Genomic DNA, 20,933 nt, shown 5'->3' with positions numbered 1-20,933 from the left:
TTGTTTACACCTGCGAGATAAGTGGCTTGGAGAAACATGCCGTGATGACGCGCCCAAAGCCACATCTGGACGGCTTCCTGACACAGACGGTGAGATCCGGTGCCCCCTGCTTGTTGGTGTATTTTTCAAAATACCGACTAGTGAACAGGTTAATGAATAGTGTTATCTAAATATGGCAGCACCAAACAATAAACAGCTTATTGTAATTGACCCTCAATGAGTATGGACTTATAAATCCATGTGTGTGGACGCATTTGTATCATTATACTGTTTTCAATAAAACCATTGAAACATTAAAAAAAAAAAAAGCACCCACTTAGGCAAACATGACTTTCCAGCTCAGGGGATCCTTGCTGCCTTTGTGCAGAAAAGGGACTGCCCTAAAAATACTTCATCAGAATAGAGGAAGACAGGGAAGCAACGTACCCTATTGCTGAGCTGGAGAGAAAACATACCCTCTTCAGGGCAGGGTCCATCAGAAGAGACTTAGGCAGGGAACAAGACAAAAAACTCCAAAGGCTGAACTAAAAAGGAACTGTCAGTTCCTCTACCAGACTTCTGCAACATATAGGCATACAGAGTAACAGAATGAGCTTTGGGGTGGGGGGGGGGGGGGGGGGGAGAAGGTCAAAAGCCCCCTGCCCCAACAAAGCCCCCAGAGTGGCTGACGTGCATCCTGAAAAAAACAAGGGACCATCTTCTGGAAAACTTAGCCATCTAGGACCATCTGCCCAGATGGGCATAAGAACTCCCCCAATCACGAAAAGGGCTACTGAGGTCAAGCTCTTAAGAAGAAAGGTTCAAATTAAGGGTCCCAGAGAAGAGGAGATGCTGCTCAGATATAGAAACAGCTAAAATGTAGTTCTGTTCTTCCCTTGGATCCCCTTGCATAGTGCGGGCAATTTGAGAAGAATTTGTGCCACTGCCCAAGCTACATGCAAACAGTTTCTGACAACAGTGATTTTGATAAAGAAAACCAAAGGCTGGAGAAAATAAAGGGGAATCCCCTGTACCAGCAGTCTCTAATGGAACACAAGGTCCTTTAGGAGAAGCCGCCCCCCCCCCCCCCCCCCCCCCCACATCAAGGCCGCAGGGCGAGAAAGGATCAGAGACGATATTAGGAGAAAATGCTGCTCAGGGAAGGGAAACTTCAGTGCTTCCCTCCCCAGCGTTCAAACACACCACCACACAGAGTACCGCTGTGGAGCATCTGCTACTGCAGCGAGAACATCTTTCAAACGCCAGCATCGTTCACACTAAAGCACGGTACCCCCGCACCAAGAGAAAGGCAGGGACACACGGAACAGCAGGTGTCTCCGGCGGAGAACTAGAGTCCCACCGACGCAGAAGCCTGCTGCCTAACCGGCACACAGACTGAACGAACAGCACTAAGACATGGAAACCTTGTACTGCCTTGGTCCTGTCAGAAATCTTCAGTTTCTTCTGGGAGCGGGGGGGTTGTAAACACCTTATGTAAACACCTTATGAAGGCAATGGAGCTCTCTTTTTTTTTTTTTTTTTAAACTGGAGGGGAAGCTAGAGCTCTAAAGACCAGGAGGCAAAGGAGGAAAGGGTGAAGCAGGGACCTAGTGAGTATGCCCCCAAAGTCGGCACCACCAAATCAAATCATTGCTCAAAGCCCACCTCTTCAATGTCGCCTTCGGCACCTAACCACTACACCTCTACTCAGGAAATCTAGACTGCCCCAACTTGACATTTCATTCTTTAGATTGTAAGCTCCTTTGAGCAGGGACCGTCCTTCTTTGTTAATTTGTACAGCGCTGCGTAACCCTAGTAGCGCTCTAGAAATGTTAAGTAGTAGTAGTAAACAGGTCTCTGTCCTATCCCCGCAGGCTCTGTCCCCATCCCATTCTCTAGTCTAGTCTTAAGCAGCTGCTTTCAGCATTTGATAAACCTCTGTCATGAAGGCCAACTTTCCAAATCATCTAAAACGTTATTGTGTGACTGTGTTTTAAACAACTTCTTTGGGTCAATCTAATTTGAATAACTATTGGTCTGTGTCTAAAATTTACCTTCTTTGCTTAAAAAGGACTGACGTGCAATTTTGAGTAGCTGTCATCTTTTATAACATAGTATTAACTGTTCTATAAGACAGAACTGGAATTTGGGGTTGCACAGAGTAACATAGTCCTGGGTTCATAATTATTCTTTTAGACTTCCCTACAGCATTTGAATATAGCAGTACAGTGCTTCTCAAACCTATCCTGGGAGACCTTTAATCCATAACTTCCCAACTCAGTCATGGAGTACCCCCTTACCAGTCAAGTTTTCAGGATACCCGAAATGAATATGCATGAAAAACAATTTGCATACAATGAGGCAGTGTACGCAAATCAATAAAATTGATTGGCAAGAGGGTACTCCAGGTCTGGGAAAAGGTTCTTTAGTCAGCCAAATTTTCAGAATCCACAATGAATATGCATAATACATTTACATTCAGTGGAGGCAGTGCATTCAAATCTCTCTCATACATATTCATTGTGGATATCCTGAAAATCTGGAGGACTAGAGGTCTTCCAGGTCAGGTATGAACTACTACAGTTGAGTATGAAATTTAATTAAGTTAGTTGTAAGACCTGGGGATCCTGGACAATGCTTTGGCCTAGTCTGCAGCTTTTGTCAGGTCACAGTATTCAGCAAGTGCTGCCAGGAGATTTTTTTTTTCTTTCATGACCATATGGGGGGTCCCTAAAGGATCAATTTTATCTCCCCTTCTTTAATTATCTGCAATCTTTGGCTTTGTTGATATAAAACTGTATTCAGATTTCTCTATGTATGCTGTGATAACACTGTAAATCACCACATTAGAAAAGGGTACAGTTGAAAAGCCAAATGCTGCCCTCTCCCACATTAGAGATTCACCCGCCCCAATTTTTTTTTTTTTAATCTGGTGGGAAAAGAACCAGCACACACAATGCTCAATGTTAACAGTGTACAAACTATATGTGCATTGTGTAAGGGGAAGGAACATGTCTGGCACATGCGCACAAGAATTTCATGGTAAGCAAAGCACTTGTGCGCATGCCCATTCAAACCCTGAAGTTCAGGCGTGCATCAGTGCTGTTCTTCTGCTCCTTAAATAGAAGCTTTTCAAACTTTTCCCCCCACTTGAAAAACTTACATTTAAGCACAAAAAACAGGCATCAACGTGTGCGTCCACTTTCGGTTTTGCTTAGACGAACACATTTGTTCCTCACTACTGGCACGGGCTTTTTCCTCTTTCAAATAAGCTGAAAACCAGCAGATTTAAAAAGGAAAATCATGAGAAATCCTCTCTTCTAACCCCTCAACACAACCTCAGAGGGAATAGCTAAAGGATTCATTTACATCCTTTTGACTATATTTAAATGCAAAATTGCACTCTTTGGCACACACGTTGTTTCCTACATTAAGAGCCTCCTGCACACATTTATGCTGGCACTACTCCAGTACTAATTGCCTCTGGCACCGGAATTAGGTTTTGAGCATTGGCACATGGATACAGCTAAAACCAAATGTTCTATATGTGGGAAAGAAAAGCATGCCAGGCAAATAAACCATCACTGGTGCTAGATGATAGAAAATTGTTTCCTACTTATTGTGCTCATACTTTGGAGTTTATTAGTGCTAAATTATCTCTGGAAACACATATTGGTAAGGTGGCTAAGAGTACTTACTTTCTTACATTATGTCATTCTTGAGTCCTTCAGAGCAAAAGCAGGCCACGCCGCTTTTTGAATTATTTCAGCTATGCCCAGATTACTCCCGGGGGAATTCTGCACTACTGTGCCACATGGCTCAAAGGAAGTCAGGCTCAGGATGGCAGAGGAGGAGGAAGAAGCAGCTTTGATATGTGGTTATAGCGGTGTGATTGCAGCTAGGCAGAAAGGGAGGGGGTGCCTGGAAAAAAGTTGGACAGAGTGTGGGGGGGGGGGGGGTGGAATAGGATGGCTGGAGTAGGGTATGCAGGAAAAATGGTGAAGGGGTGTGTGTATACACCCACACCATGGGAAGAGGGTGGAGGGGGAGGCTGAAGCAAGCTTGATGGGGCAGTGTACGCCATAGGGTGGAGGGGGGGATGAAGCAAAGTGGATTGGGTGGCTTATGCAATGTGGTGGGGGGGCTGAAGTAAGGTGGATAATGTGTGTGTGCCAAAGGAAGGGGCTGGAGAAAGGTGGATAGTGTATGTGCACCATGGGAGGGGCTAAAGCAAGGTGGATATTGTGTGACATGGGGTAGAGGGTTAGAAAAAGGTGGATGGAGGATGTGTGCACCTGGGAGTAGATGCCAGCCCTTACAATGGGAGAATTCTGCACAAGAAAATTACAAATAAAAGGTGCAATGCTTTGAATTTTCTGCAGAATTTCCCCAGGAGTAACTGATTCGTAGCCTCAGTCTATAGGTTAAAGACTTGGAAGAAAAACTAGGCCACATCCATATCCGATGGTAGAATGGATGTGGCCTGATTTTTCTTCTGTCTTTAGACCATACGGGCTATGAATCAGTGCACAGCTGAAAAAATGCAAAAAGTGGACATGGCCCACTTTTGCGCTGAAGGGCTCAATTGATTGAGATTTTCTGGATTGTTTTATTTAAAAATTACTACTCCAACTGCTTCTACACCGGTCTGCCTGATTTCTGCATACTTGCAGCTAATCTGAGGCCCAGATGCTCAAAAGTCATCATTAAATACCGCTTGCGTCTATACCCACAGTTGAACTTACAGATTTTGAAACAATCAACGCTCAAAGGAAATCACATGCAAATGGGATGTGTGGAAATTCTGCAAGCGGCTCAATAGGGAAAGTGCCTAGACCATGTGTAGAACAGTCTCGCAGTACGCGTCAGTGTTATACTCATGGCCAGGGAAAAAAAAGGCAACAACCGTGTCACAGGCATGCATCATATATGTACATTTTAACAGTGCTGTTACATGCGAGACACATTTAACACACACTACTACTACTACTACTACTTAACATTTCTAGAGCGCTACTAGGGTTACGCAGCGCTGTACAAATTAACAAAGAAGGACGGTCCCTGCTCAAAGGAGCTTACAATCTAAATAACGAAATGTCAAGTTGGGGCAGTCTAGATTTCCTGAGTAGAGGAGTAGTGGTTAGGTGCTGAAGGCGACATTGAAGAGGTGGGCTTTAAGCAGTGATTTGAAGATGGGCAGGGAGGGGGCCTGGCGTATGGGCTCGGGGAGTTTGTACATACGTGCACATACTATTAAAAAAAGCAAACAGACTGCTCTACCGAGAAGTCACCTTCATGCAATGACGGTTCCAGACCTGCCAGAACATTTTGAACATTAAAAGCAGGCACTCCTTTCTGTGCATTACACGGAATGCTCATTTTAATACTAATGAGCTCACTGTAATACATTTGCATAGGATAATCGATAGCTGCAACAATGAATGGTAAAAACAATGTAGAACCCCTTTGTGCATTAGTCACTGAATGAAGTGCATACTAGACTGGTACAAATAGTCTAAATCAAACGTTGCACGAACGGTAAGCTTTGAGAATTCCCTCAAGTACTAGTGTCCACCGAAGACATCATATTACATCAGTTTTGAGAAACCTTCATTAGCTCCCTATTTATTAAGCTTGCTCTAAAGCTATGTCAAAGTGATCAGAGCCATTATGATGGCAATCCTAGCTAGAGATTGACACGGGGACAAAGTTTGTCTCCGTCCCCACCCCATCCCCGCAGGTTCTGTCCTCATCTGCAGAAGCCTTGAACACTTATGATTTTATATTTAAATCCTTTTATTAAAAAACAAAAAGGAATATGCTGTGCAACTGTTGTGTATAAATTACAAATAGCGAACAACAATGATCAGCTATAATAATCCCCCTTCCCACCACCACCACCCTCACCCTCTACCCTTCTAACCCCAACAATAGGTGATTTCTACTACACCAAGGAATCCTAATTCACACTGTTAAAATGTCCAGGGGTATAAAATACAACCCGTTCTATTAGCCTTAGAGGGGAAAAATATGCCCTATAAAGCACTGTTATGGTTTTTTAATCTGTGGATAAATAAGAAATCAACAATCTCAGGATTCAATCTAGCTCTCCTGTCTTCCACAGTCCTTCCTGGAATAGAAGTTGTCTTCTTAGAAGATGTGCTAGTAGCAGGATGTACAGGAGCTAGTTGTGGCCAGTATGTTTGCTTGTTTTTCCAAAAAATCAAAATATCTTTGTAGGCATCTCTTAAACATAAATAACATGAACAGGCTTCAAAGTAAAAAATGACATGGGGACAGTTTGTCCCGATCCCATCCCCACCGTGGGATGACCCCGCCCCACACCGTCCCAGCGACCTGTCCCCGTCCCCATCCCCGCGGTTACTGTGGTTCCCCGTCCCCGTGTCATTCTCTAATCCTAGCTATCTTCAAGACTGAACATGAATTAATGCTTCTGTTCGATCTTTGCACTCTACTAGGAAAAATAGTTTGTCTAAACCTTTACTGATGGCAATCTGACTGATTAAAAGCCATGCCTTTGCTTGGGCAAATGCCAGTTCAGTAGAAGTCCTGCTGTACCATGCTTTGACCATGAAACTGTAAAGACATGTACCGTATTTTTCGGACTATAAGACGCACCGGACCATAAGACGCACCTAGGTTTTAGAGGAGGGAAATAGGAAAAAAAAAATTTTTCCTTTTTCCCTCCTCTAAAACCTAGGTGCTCCGGTGCGTCTTGTCCGAGTTTTGGACCTCCGTCCCGTACTTACACGATTCCATGTTCCCTGGTGGTCTAGTGACGTCGGGGCAGGAAAGAGCCCCCTCTTTCCTGCCCATCGCGCTGCTCTCCGTGCTCCTCAATGCTTTCTGACGGTCTCGGCGAGATTCAAAATGGCCACCGAGAATCTCGGCGGCCATTTTGAATCTCGCCGAGACCGTCAGAAAGCATTGAGGAGCACGGAGAGCAGCGCGATGGGCAGGAAAGAGGGGGCTCTTTCCTGCCCCGACGTCACTAGACCACCAGGGAACATGGAATCGTGTAAGTACGGGACGGAGGTCCAAAAACGCTACCTTCGGACTATAAGACGCACCCCCCATTTTCCTCCCAAATTTTGGGGGAAAAAAGTGCGTCTTATAGTCCGAAAAATACGGTAATCAATTATGATAGCAGGCTCCAAAGGGGTAGATCAAAAGCATCATAAATTTGTTTTCATGGCAAAGATGATGAATGCATGGAACACCCTCTCAAAGTGAGTTGTGGAAGAATGGGATAAGCACAAAGGATACTTAGGTGCAAGGGAAATTAAAAAATTTTAAAAAATCCCAGCGGCATATGTTGGGGCTACCAAGAATGAATGATACTGGATCAAGATGGCGACGTGAACGGTTGTGAGGCTCAGTAGCTCCCGAGAATCAACACTGCTTCTGGCAGAGGATCACTTACCCGACTTCGCGATGGGTAAGAGAAAGGGGAAGACGGCGGTTCCTTCCTCCGCAGTACCGCCCCCGTTACCCACCTCTCGTCAGATGACTATGGAGAACTTTGGAGTTCGAGCCCTTGGAGAGCGGGTGTTCACTTCGGCGGATTCGGCCATTTTGGGCCTTGAGTGCAGCATAGAAGGAGCGTCGCTGAGCCCTCCTTCCAACACTGTTCCTCCGCGACCTGGAGACGATTTGCTGACCATGGGGTCACAGCCACCCGAGAATGAAAAACCGGTGTTGGCTGTGGAAGGAGGACCTATGGGCACCTCGACCCCGGGAAAAGAAACATCTATGTTGGATATCGCTCCACCAACCCGGGAGATCGTGGCAGTGAGTACCGGAGGAATTATAAGACCTTCAGTGGTGTCGTTAGACACACTATGGGACGCCATACAAGGTGTGAATAGTACTTTATTATTAATGAATGCCTCAGTTAAAGGTGAAATACTTGAGATAAAAAAGTCTAATAAGGATTTATCTGAACAATTTCAAGAACAGAATGTGAAAACTACTAAAATGTCAGGAGAAATTGAAGAACTAAAAAGTTTAACCATGAACTTGATTAAAGATAGAGAAATCCAAGAAAGAAAACTGGAATATCTTGAAAACAATGGACGCAGGAATAATTTAAGGTTCCTGAATTTTCCTAAATCGCCTCTTATTTCCTCCTTGGATATGCTCAAGAAATATTTCTGTGATGTACTGGGAATACCCGTTGAGGGATATCCCCCCATAACGAGGGCCCAGTACATAACTGGGATAAGTAAGGTGCCCAAAGAACAATCTCAACCTGCTCCCAATGCTGACTTAAATTTAACAGAATTCTTGGAGAGTTCTCTTGAATTAATAACCGAAAGAACAACATTATTAGTCACCTTCGCTCTTGAACCAGATAGAAACAACATTTTTCGCTCATACTTTCGCCATATTAATGATACTTTCTTGGGACAAAAGATACAGGTTTTTCCTGATATGGCGCGTACTACACAAAAAAGGAGAAAAGAATTCTTGATGTACAAATCAAGAATTCTTAAACTTGGTGGAACTTTTATTTTAAAATTTCCTTGTAAATGTTATGTCTCCTTGGCAAAAGTGAATTTTGTGTTTTTTACACCCAAGAATTTATTGGAGTTAATTGAATTAAAAGAAAAAGATGTTTCACCTGTAGAAACTCCCATAGTTAATGCTGTTTAATGCCGGCTGTGACCATCCGTTTTTCCCTTCTGTTAGCTATAGTTATACTATGTTAATGTATTACTTATTAGAAATTTCTTAGTATCTTGATCTATTACTTTTTATTGTGGACAAATTATAATGTTTAAGTCAGGTATATCAGTTTGATATAATGTATTATATAGCTATTATAATTTCTGATATTTCCAATACATTTATGTTGGTGGATATAAATGTAAAAATTTAATAAATAAAACAATTTAAAAAAAAAAAGAATGAATGATACTGGGTGTAGGCTGCTGCTCTCCTGAGCTCCCAGAAAGAGACTCCAAGTTTGTACATTGCTACAATATGCTGAGGTCAGCAAGAAATACAAAAGCTCAATAACAAAAGGCCTGTAACCTTGGACAAAAGACTAGGTAAAACGCATGAGGGCTGGTGGCAGATAAGCTCCAACTGGTAGTTTGTATAGGTCAGAAATAATGAACACATTAAAGTAGAAATGCAATTACAAAGTATCCAAATTGGCCATCACCTAGTCTATGAAAAAAAAAATCACTTCTACACTTCCTATTTGTACAAAGTTTACATATAGCTCTATTAGCACATAGCCAATCACACTAGGGTGAGAATATGACATCAAAATGAAGCAAAAACAAGGCTGCCACAGAGAAAGAGCAGGACAACACATTAGCATTCTGCAGTGAGGACCAGGTCAGTCTGTCAATCTATGTTCGATCTGCTCACATATGAAAGGGTCTTGGTAAGAAGAAAATATTTTTCCTTTTTGAGTTCTGGGAATTATTTTGGTGTTAGTCTTCATGATTGTGGCTCTTCCCCCTATCCATTTCCCCCTCTCTGTTGCAAGCTTAGGTACAGAGGTGGTGAGGGCCCCTCCAGATGCCACCATTGCCCCCCCCCCCCCCCCCCCAAGTCTTGAAGAACACTCGAGTAGACTGTAGAAATTCTAGCAAAGAAGCAGATGCTCATGTAACAGGCCTACCTGGCAGTCCACACAGAAGACCCTACAGGCTGCATTTTCAAGCCAGCATTAGACAACATTTCAATCACTACAAGGAACTGTGACTTGAAATAGCTAGGGGGAGATGCTGGGTGTGGACTGAGCAGTTCCGTGAAAACGCAAATATAGCATCTTGTATACTCATCTGCCGATAGTACACTACAAATGAGAGAAATTATAAAAACTGACCTGTGTAAGTAGAGAGACCTTACAATCTATGGCTGGAAGCTGGGATATATAATTTAACATTAAACTTATTAACAGTATGTACCAAAATAAGTGAGCAAGCTACATGACTTAATAGATGATGGCAGAAAGAATAATTTATTTGTGTTATGTTTTACACCCTTAAATAAAAATTCCACTATCCTGGACTTTTGGCCAGAGTATGTTGAAATGCAGTATTGATTACCTTTCCAAAGGCAAACTCAAAAAGGAGTTAAAAATTAAGGCACTGTACTTATTTTGATTTCTTTTAAAAATAGGGCTTTCAGCACACTCCAATATTTAACTGTGAAAATAACAATTCACTCCCACGTTAAACCTTGAGGTGGAAACATGTATGAACATCAACACTAGCAAAAAAAACCCTATTCCAATTCTCACAAGAAAAAGTGTGAGCTTGGTGAGAAAAGCATTTTGAACTATCAGCTTCAGTTATTTTCCCTTATCTATACCAGTGTTTTACATGAGGCTATACTCTTTTTTTTGGTTTTTAGGTAAGCTGCATCTTTTGGACACAGGTAACACAGCATTTTAGAGTTGAAATGAAATATTTAAAAGGAAAAATTATGTTCTTACCTGATAATTTTCTTTCCTTTAATCATACCAGACCAGTCCAAACTAATGGGCTGTGTCCATCTATCAGTGGAAGGAGACAGAGAAAATAGTTCCAAGTAAACCACCCCTTAACGGTAACGTGCAGCCTGGAATGTTCAGTATTTCGAATAGCCAAGCAATGGTGCTCTGAAGTCTAGAAGAAAACACAGTTAATACCAAATAGGCAAACTCTTGGAGCCAATATGCAGAACCTCACTGTTCCTGCTTGGCCAAAGGCAACTGCAACCTCCCCTCACAGTAAAGTAAGCGGGAGGGAATAGTCCATACTGAGCTTGCTCAAGCACTTAGAGATTTATCCCTGAATCCGGGGAAAGAACTCCATGATGCCAAGTAACAGAAGTCATACAGAGCTGGCACAACAAGTGGCAGGAGATTGAATAGAGAAGATGAAGTAGGCAGTGCTGTAGGACATCCCAGCGTATTGAAGCATCATGGAACAGCCAGGGATACCTAAAGGCAACAACACTCTGACAGACTTTAGCCAGGGAGGGAATCTGGACTGGTAAGATTAAAAGAAAGAAAATTATCAGGTAAGAACATAATTTTTCCTTCCTTGTCATCTATACCAGACCAGTCCAGACTAATGGGATGTACCAAAGCAGTTTCTCAAAGGGGGGGGGGGGGGGGGGAATCAGAATGCAGAAGGTTGAAAAATCAACAAAGCTATACACACAGCAAAAAACTGATCAGCAGAAAAGGATTTGAATATCCGAACCACCAGGCTACGAAAATGGAACAGAGTTAGACACTAGAAAAGGAACTGAAGCCGTAGGACATAAAACAAATGCCCTGAGCAAAAGAAAAATTACATACCCCTGTCCCGAGAGTAGTAAAAGAAGTGGCAAAAGATACTCATGCCAAAGGACCCCCCTTGGAAGGAAGGCAACAGTCAAATCTGAGCAACAAGAAGACCTGTCTCACCTAGACCAGGATCCAGTTCTCCGAACCCTGGCAGAACAAAGATTCCCAAACCTGCCGGTCTGCCTTGAGTGGTCAGATGGTCAGATAAAGCGACCCTAACAAGTACTTGGAGTACATGACCCCAAACAGTGCGCCACACTTCAATGAAGGAAGCAAGGTCCAGGAACCACCCAGACCCACGCCTAGTGAGAGAATCAAACTCCACAGAACAAGAAGAGACCAGAGTCGAGAGAACCAACTAACTAGAGCACTAGTCTCTCCAGGAGAACCATGAAGAAAAGGGCAGCAGCATACCAGGGTACAACTGTAGAAAGAGTACTCCTCAACAAGCTCGCTCTGGACTTTGGGATGAAAGAACAAAGCCAAGAGAACAAAAGGAGAGAAAAAAAAGAGTTGAGTGCCACACTGTGGAGAAAAGACCCCCAAGGTGCAAAGTAGACACAAAAGGAGCAGAGACCAATTCAAACTCCAGCAATGGAGAAGCTTCTTGCCAGCCACCAAGAGGCTACGGCAAGAAAAGGTGCCACAGGAATGGTAGCTAACAGGAGACAAGACAGCCTTGTCTAGCAGACTAAACTGCAGTATGCCACTGCTGCTGAGAAGTTACTGTATCCAAGCCACAGAAAAAAGCTGGGGTTGACCGACAAGGTGAAACAGTGCCCAAAAGGCAAAGGTGAAAATATGCTCCACAGTCAAGAGACTGAACTGTGCTCAAGGGACAGAAAAGAAGCTGTGCTCATCAGGCAGAGTAGGATCCGTGCTCAACAAGAACAAACGGATTTGCACTCAAAGCACACAGAGCCACGCACCACAGGCAGAGAAAGAGTTGCACACCTCTGGCAAAGATAGCACTGAACATGCAGAGAAGAAGCTGAGAGTAACAGACAGAGGATGAGCAGTGCCCCACTGAACGAGCTGGATGTTAGAGGTACCTGCAGAACTGAAGCACACGCCAGCAAGGAGCAGCGCTCCACACACAGACATGAAGCTGTGTAGCACCTGCAGTCACAGAGCTGTGCTCCACTTGACCCAATTTGCAGAGAAGAGTTGTGCTAAACATACAGAGATAGAGCTACACTCAACAGGCGGTGGAGCTGCTCTCTGTACGCAGACTGGGAGCTGCGTTCCATATGCAGAGAGCTGCATGCCACACACAGACAAGGAGCTGCATTCCACAGGCAGACACAGAGCTGTGTTCTACACACAGACACAGGACTGTGCCCCATGCTGTGACCTGCAGAGAAAGAAATACACTCAACATGTGGCAATAGAGCTGCCTTCAACGTGCAGAGATGAAAGGTTGCAGAATAAGCAGCAAAGAAACTTCACTCAACAAGCCATGATAGAGCTGTCTTCAACATACAGCGATGGAGCTAAAGCCAACCTGGAACTGTGGAACTGTGCCCAGCATGGAATAATGAAGCCGCGCTCAACATGCAGTGATGGAACCACGCTCAACATACAAAATGCATAGATGGAGTCCCGGGGAACAGCCAGAGAAGAAGGTGCTGCCAGGAGGCCAACAGGAAAGGAGAACAACTCGTGGAAATGCAGACCTGGCGCTGAAACTCCCCTGGCCCAGAGGGACTAAAACTACAAGCAGAGAAAGCCCCGTGCCCCAAGAGGTCTCTGAGCCACAATGACCGCCCTCCTAGGCAACTGATACTGAGCAGCAGTCAACGTACTGAAAGACCTCCCGCCAAGAGGGAAGCAAGCATCACGGAGCTGGAATCCTCAGACCACAGGGAGCAAAATGCAGCCGTAAGGCAGTGAGGAAGAAACAACTCTCGCCAGGCCAGGAACAAAGAGGAAGCTGGCCACTAACACCAAACTGAGGAAAAAACCAGCTAAGGGAAAGTCAAACTCCACACCTAGAACAGAGCCACTTCCCTACAGAAAAGTAGAGAAAAGCGCAGAGCTAAGAGGCGATAATCCAGATGCACAGCAATAGATCTGCTCATCAGGAAAGAACTGCGCCCCTTACAGAAAAAGGAAAGGAGTGCCAAATGTGCCAGGAGAGAGGCGTCTGAAACTAGAAAAGGCAAAATCCACCTGTGCCAGGCTAAAACTCCTGCCCGAAAGCAAGGAAGAGCTGTGGCAAACTAGTCCTAAAAAGGCACATTCCCGTAAAGAGACACTGAACTGAGTCCAAGCAAAAGACTGGCAAGAATGGCACTCCCGAAGGTACTAAGAGGGATTTGAGCTAGCAGTTGCACACCAAGGGCAACTCGGACCCCCACCAGAAGGAAAGTACCCTGCAGACAAACCAGAGCAGACAGGAGGGATCCACGGGGACGTGAGAACCAGAACCTCCCAAAGGAAGGGAGAAAAAACTGCTGCCAAAACAAGAATCAAATAGCAGGGGCGTCTCAAGAAAGATGCCAGAAGCAGCAGAGACCGGACGGTCTGAAAAAGAACTGACCAACAGCTGCGTAAGGCTGACAGGAATGAGAAAAATAGCCCTGGACTAAAAAAAACGAGACTGCAGCCAAACGGAGCCAGCAAGAGACTTCCCCCACTTTGGAAATGGCAGACTAAGACCTCCGAACCGCAAAGGTACAAGTTCCAGCAACGGGGCCGCCCTCTGAACCAGCCACCGTCTAGGACTGTGAAGAGGAGAAAAACAACTGAGTTTCGTGATCCAGACATGAGCTGTGCCCCTCAAAAAAAACATCAAAGCAACTGGTACCAGCTCAGAAGGGTCCAAAATCAGAATCAGACGCCAGCCAGCAAAATTCAAAGAAACTTTGCAAGCGGCCCCCTAGAATACACTACCAAAGGCGGGAAAATAAATCAGGTAACAGCAAGAGAAAGAAGGAAAAACAAAGTTGTTTCTTCTTTTTTTTTTTTTTAAACAATCTTGTTCTCTAGTGACAGAAATAAATAAAGGCCCTCAGAGGCAGAAATTCAGATATACCTACCACCACAGAAGAGAAGAACCCCACAGAGGAGACAAGTTACTCCATGCCACAATCAACCATCACCCTGCTAGAAAGACAGCCAGGGGAGGTAACCAGGGTCACTGGATATCACCCTAGCTGGCAGATGAGGAACTCAAGACCACTGAGTATCATCTAACACTGGATATCACCCTAGCTGGCAGATGAGGAACTCAGGACCACTGAGTATCATCTAAAACTAGCCCCAACACGGCTACCAGCACACCCCTGGCTCCACTATCACCAGAAGAATCTGGGACAGGAGCTACCAGCCAGCAATCCAAAGCAGTTGAAAGATCCGTCCACCATCCGCTAGGAGACAGAGAAAATACTGAACATTCCAGGCTGCACAATACCCTTAAGGGGCGGTTTACTTGGAGCTATTTTCTGTCTCCTTCCACTGGTAGATGGACACAACCCATTAGTCTGGACTGGTCTGGTATAGATGACAAGGAAAAAATGATACAACAAAAAAAAAAAGGGCAAATCTCTGTAGGACCTCAAGTCAAATATATTGCAAATTCACATAGATGGGATTTAACAAATCTGGCTGGTCTTTCAGGCAAGCTTCACCGTGCACAATCGACCTGGAGATATTTCTATGCCAGTTTAGGGAAAAAGGTAAAGTTAGATCCTATATTACCTTAAAACAAAGTGCTGTTCTATTTTGAATGCTACTACTACCGAGCTCCTGCACTGATGTGCTCTATTCTAGAGACTTGCACAGGAACAGGGTTCCCGTGGGGATGGGAGCAGTTCCTGATGGGATCCCAGTCTCTCACTTACTGAGTACCAAGTTCTTTGCATTCTGTCTCCTCCTCCTCCTCTTTGCTTTAACAGCACAGATGTGGAAAGTCTCCATTAAGGTGGTGGTAAAGACACAAATGGTGACAGAATTCAAAAAGGCGTGGGATGAACACAGAGTATCTCTAATTAGAAAATGGAAGTGACAGAAAACTTAAACGGATGTGATGTGTCGAGTGACAGTTAGCTGGCAACTCCAGCTGTGATGAACTAGGGCCGATACCGAGCAGACTTATATGGTTTATGTCATATATATGGCAATCTGGTTTAGGATGGGCTGGAAAGGGCTTAGACAGCAACTTTAGTGGCTGGAATATAAGGATAGTGCTGGACTGACTTTTACAGTCTGTGTCCCGCAAATGAGAAGAGTGGGCTTCAACAACAACTCCAGCAGTTGGAACATAAGGATAGGGCCGAGTGGACTTCCATGGTCTATGTCCCAGAAACGTCAAAGACAACAATCAAGTATTTAATATCACGTTCATTGTTGATTTAATTATGAATTGATAATGAGTGAGACTATTGGGCAGATTGGATGGACCGTTCAGGTTTTTATCTGCCATCACTTACTATGTTACTATTAATCCTCTCTGCTCCCAGGCTGATGTGCAGACCTCAGCTTTGACACAGGCAGAGTGTTACAGAATATGGGGATTTCATGCCCAACTTGCATGTGGTGACCTCTCAGCCCACAGTGCCGGTGAATCAGAGACAAGTCTTACAAGTGCGCACCAGAGCGTTCCACATTCCAACTTCTGTTCCTTCCTTGCCTGCAGTTCTGCGGCTCAAACCCAGAGAGAGACAGAGAGCCAACTGGAATTTTTTTTTAATGTACCATTAAATTCTTGTGGGACTGAGTACAGACAGATTAAGTTCTTACGGGGATGGGTAAGATTCTTCTCCCCATGCAACTCTCTATTCTTCTCTGTCGGGTACTGCCCCCACAGAAAGTGCTGGATCAGAGTACATACACCACTCTTTCCCACCAGTGGGGCAGCATCCGGGTGGATCCAGCCCTTCGGAGGAGAATGAGTGCTGCATCCATCTGGGGGTGGGGGGGGAGGAGAATGAGTGCTGCATCCATCTGGGGGTGGGGGGGGGGGGAGGAGAATGAGGACTGGATCCAGGGGGATGCAACCCTTCTAATGAAAATCAGTGCTGGATCCAGGAGGATGCAGCCCTTTTGAGACAAAATAGTGCTGGATCCAGCTGGTTTTAGCCCTTCAGAGAACGTTTCCCACTTAAGGAACGCATTGCGTTCAAGATCTGCACGATTGTACACAAAATCATTCACGCAGATGCCCCAATCTACATGTTAAACCTCGTGGACCTACCTCCCAGAAACGCCACAAGATCATCTTGCAAATTTCTCAATCTGCACTTCCCCAGCTGTAAAGGACTAAAGTACAAGCTGATGCATGCCACTACCTTCTCATACACGAGCACGCACCTATGGAACGCACTACCTACAGACCTGAAAGCAATCGACGAAATAACTAACTCGCAAATCTCTGAAGACATATCTCTTCAACAAGGCCTACAAAGAGAACCCATAACCTCACTAACCACTTTACCAACACACCCAACTGAAAGTTCACCTTCTTTACTCAACCCACTCACCCCCTTCTCTCTTCCCTTACTTAATCTCTGCACATCACTAATTTGTATCTGATATCCAGGAATGACAATGTCATAACTAAATTATGTAAGCCACATTGCGCCTGCAAATAGGTGGGAAAATTGTGGGATACAAATGCAATAAATAAATAAACTAAAAATGTCTATTTTCTTGTTAAACTACTATCATGTTTTATCACTATCATGTTACTCAAGATCCTTCTGTAATACTAAATGTTTATTTTCTTATATATTTCCACCATTCATGATGTATTGTAAGCCACACTGAGCCTGCAAAGAGGTGGAAAAACGTGGGATACAAATGCAATAAATAAACACTTTAAAGAAAATAGCGATCCGTTTTTAAGATGGTACTCTGTGGATCCAGGTTTTACCCAGACCCGTCCCGGTTTAGCATTAAGTATTTTTTTTTGGGGGGGGGGGGGGGAGGAGAAGAGAAAGAAAACGCCAGTGTTAGTATTTATCCCGGCTTCAAAGCTATCTCATGCCTGGACGAGACGGGGGGCCTCAGCAATAGTTCTGGTAATCTGCTAACGTGCATGTTATACGGGAATAATCGTTTTGGGAAGAGGAACAGGCCTCTTGCTTCTTCTATGTGCGCCATTGCAAAAAATGCCGGCGACGACTAGACTCCCTCCCTCAGGTCCAACACCCCCTCCTCCCTACACGACACTTTAGGCCCAAATTATTAAAGTGTTGTCACTGCTAAGTATATTTTCACATACACAGTGCATCAATTGGTGAAGAGATTTCGTGCAAATCCATATACTGCCTCTACCACCTCACACGTCCTCCTCGCTTTACAAACCACCGGCTTTCGCTCCCCACCTCTCCAAGAGTAACGAACACCACTCCTTTTATTTTTATTTCTCTTCTTTCCATCCATTGTATGACGTCTCTCTTCCCTATCCCCAGGTAAGAAAAAGGGCGGGTCTCCCGGTCACTTCTGCCCCTGGTCCCCACCCGGTAGATACCGGGACAAACACACATCGTCGCTCCCTCCCCTTTCCCTTCCCCCTCCCGGCTAATCCTAGAGAAACACCGCTCCCAGAAACCAACGGCCGCGCGTTCCAGAACATTGCGCGCGCGCTGCCCACTCACCAGATTGGACGTCGTGAGTCCTCTTTTCCCGAAAGCGGCTGACGCTCTTCAGAGTTGTGCTCTAATCTTCGTCGTTCTGTTACGTTCCAATCGCTCTCTCTCAGCCCACAGAGAAAGCAGCACTTGCTGCTCTGCTCCGGTATCGGCCGCCGACGCCACAGCTGTACCTGCGTGCGTCGCCGTAACGTCACACCGCACGCGCTGAGAAGCGCGTCGCAGCCTAGACACGCACGCGCCCTCGCGGTTAGCTAGCGGCAAGGAACCGAAAACGTTGAAGTCACTTAGGTTGGTCTCTCTTTCCCCGCTCAGCCATCATTCGAGTACACTCAAAACAATGCTTAGCAAACAAACGCTGCGTCCATCTTGTCGTTCTTCATTGTTTGTTAGCATTTTTATTTGGTTCCACTTATATTTTCAAACATACCAGCTTGTGCAGCATACGGATTTACACAGAGGAAGTATAATAACGGAATTACATAGATAGAGTAGTAATTTGTTTTATATATCGTAATCAGAGTGTCATTTGGAGGCTCTGTTTATAGGGACATCTAGCACTTGTTATATTCTTGCAGAGATTTTTTTTTCTCTCCTGATAAACAGCCAGTAAAACAGACATCACGATATGAGAATCAGGTGCTCAATATTCAGAGTTTCTATCAATTTATTTATTTATTTATGACATTTAAAATTTCACATTAAGCACTAATTAGGTTGAAACCTGGATGCATTTATATATTTTTTTTCCTGTGCATTTGGTATTTGGGAATTTGCTTCTTTTGTTTTGTGGATTGCAGTGGTATATTATAAAAATTACTTTATATTTTTTATTACTACTATTTAAAAAAACAGCTATTGAATGAGGCCACAGCTATTTTCATACAAAAGTCCAGAGTCAGTCTAAGGGCCCTGTTTACTAAGCAAGCTGCGCTGTAGGTGCACACACTTTTTAGCATGCGCTAAAAATTAAAGCGCACTAATAAAGACACTCATTATATTCCTATGGGTGTCTCTAGTATTAGCATGTGCTAAAAAAATGTGCACATCTACAGCGCAGCTTAGTAAACAAAGCCCTTAGGGCCCTTTTACTAAGCCGCGTAGGTGCCTATGCATGCCCAACACGTGGCAATTTTGAGCTACCTCATGGCCCTTGCGGTAATTTCATTTTTGATGCATGTCCACCGCGCGCCGGAAAATATTTTTCTTTTCTGGTGCATGGGCGGTAATCGGGCAGTAATTGGCATTTTACGCGCATAGACCATTACTGCCTGGTTACCGTGTGAGACCTTACCGCTAGGTCAATGGCTGGCAGTAAGGTCTCAGACCCAAAATGGATGTGCGGCAATTTTCATTTTGTCACATGTCCATTTTCAGCAAAAGTTTAAAAAAGGCATTTTTTACAGGTGTGCTGAAAAATGGTTCTGTGCGCACCCATAATATGCGTCTACACTACCACAAGCCATTTTTCAGCATGCCTTTGTAAAAGGGACCCTTCATGTGTCAACATTGTCCAGTTCAGCACACTATTAGCAGCCAAGTTCATACAATTATGTTCAATGGAAAATAAATCTGTTGGCTCAGGCTGCTTGCTATGTGAATATTCCATCACTGTTTCATTATTGCTACCAAGTATTACATATTAAGGGCATTTGCTTTAAGCTTTGTTTTAATTTGTTTATCCATACCTTACATGCACATGGTATTGCTTTATAACCCAAAGCTGAATCCTAAGGTTGGTGGAACAATTAGGTATAAACTCTGTTGTTTCTGACTTTACTTGTTTTGGACTGCTTTGGGTCCTGTTTATCTGTACATCTGCTGTCTGGAATTTTGGAAGATGGAAATGAGAAAATAAAAATTAAGTTTTGGTTTTACTCTGTAGAAGTTGTTGTTTACTTTTGCAATGTGTGTATGGATGCCTGTTCTGGTGTATGCATGTAATAATATTTGAATAACATTATGCTTAAGGCTATGATTTCTGAGCATGCACCATCATTAAAGGACAGATTTTTAATGTCCAGTTGGGTATATATCCATCTACTTGTTTGGGATAATGCGTGATATAAATGATTTAAAACAATTATTTATCCTCCACCTTTTAAGACTGCCTATCCAGCTGGATGGTGATGGCACAAGGAAAGCAAGTTTGGTCCAGTGAAGACTAACTCAAAATAACCTGTTCCCATACCATGCCTCTGTGGTTATGTTCCACTAATAACTTAAACGATTAACTGGACTTTTTTGAAAGGATTATATCAACTTTGAATGCATGAGTAGGGACACAAAAATATACTTACTTATTTATTCAATATCACAATTCCTCATGTACAACCACAAAACAACCTTTTAGTGTTCACATTCACAATGAGCCCCTTTTATTATCAACCAGATAGAGATAAGAGTTTTTAGTTTTGACACAGTATAAGTCATCACAAGAACAAAATATAAGAAAACCAATGGACTGCATTAGGGACTTATAGCCCATTTAGGTATGTTTAAATAAAAGAGAACTGTGTGAAACAAAATATTTATTTTTATTTTGACTTATAAAACCACTTGCCCCTGAAACATGTTCCAAAACAGAATAATCCATTTGTGTATCTAAAATGTAAACTTCTATAAAACAGATGAAGATGTGTTTCCATGTGCCCCAATAAAAGGAGAGTTTAATTTTACTTCCACTTAATGTCAGTGTATTCCATCTTTATAACACTAGGCTTCTCAAGGCAGATTAGAGCAACAGTTAAGATGGAACCCATCAGGAAACCGGATATCCTCACTGAAATCTGGCCATCTGTATTGTATAGAACAGTGTACAAAAATGAGAACTAAATACAGAGTTTATAACTGCTGTTTCTACCTGCTACAATAATATTTAAAGCTGTTTTAGTGATACTCAATTTTTATTTCATGATGTTTATATTTACACTAGAAAAACAGGCCCGTTTCTGACACAAATGAAACGGGCGCTAGCAAGGTTTTCCTCGGAGTGTGCATGTTTGAGAGAGAGAGAAAGTGTGTGTGTGTGTGCATGTTTG

The 20,933-nt window shown here is 43.7% G+C and overlaps 1 protein-coding gene across 1 annotated transcript in view; it reads right to left on the bottom strand.

The window, feature by feature from the left end:
* The window catches only part of RNF146 (ring finger protein 146), a 32,788-nt gene extending 14,700 nt beyond the window's left edge, over window positions 1–18,088 (bottom strand). Inside the window, exon 1 of the mRNA XM_030196862.1 lies at window positions 17,899–18,088. The gene's annotated coding sequence lies outside the window, so the exon portion shown is untranslated. The remainder of the gene's footprint in view (window positions 1–17,898) is intronic.
* Window positions 18,089–20,933: the final 2,845 nt, after the last annotated feature.

This window comes from Microcaecilia unicolor, chromosome 3 (assembly GCF_901765095.1).
Source record: "Microcaecilia unicolor chromosome 3, aMicUni1.1, whole genome shotgun sequence".
NCBI lineage: Eukaryota > Metazoa > Chordata > Amphibia > Gymnophiona > Siphonopidae > Microcaecilia > Microcaecilia unicolor.
The sequence above is the reverse complement of the archived record's forward strand: the minus strand, read 5'-3'. Positions and strand labels throughout refer to the sequence as shown.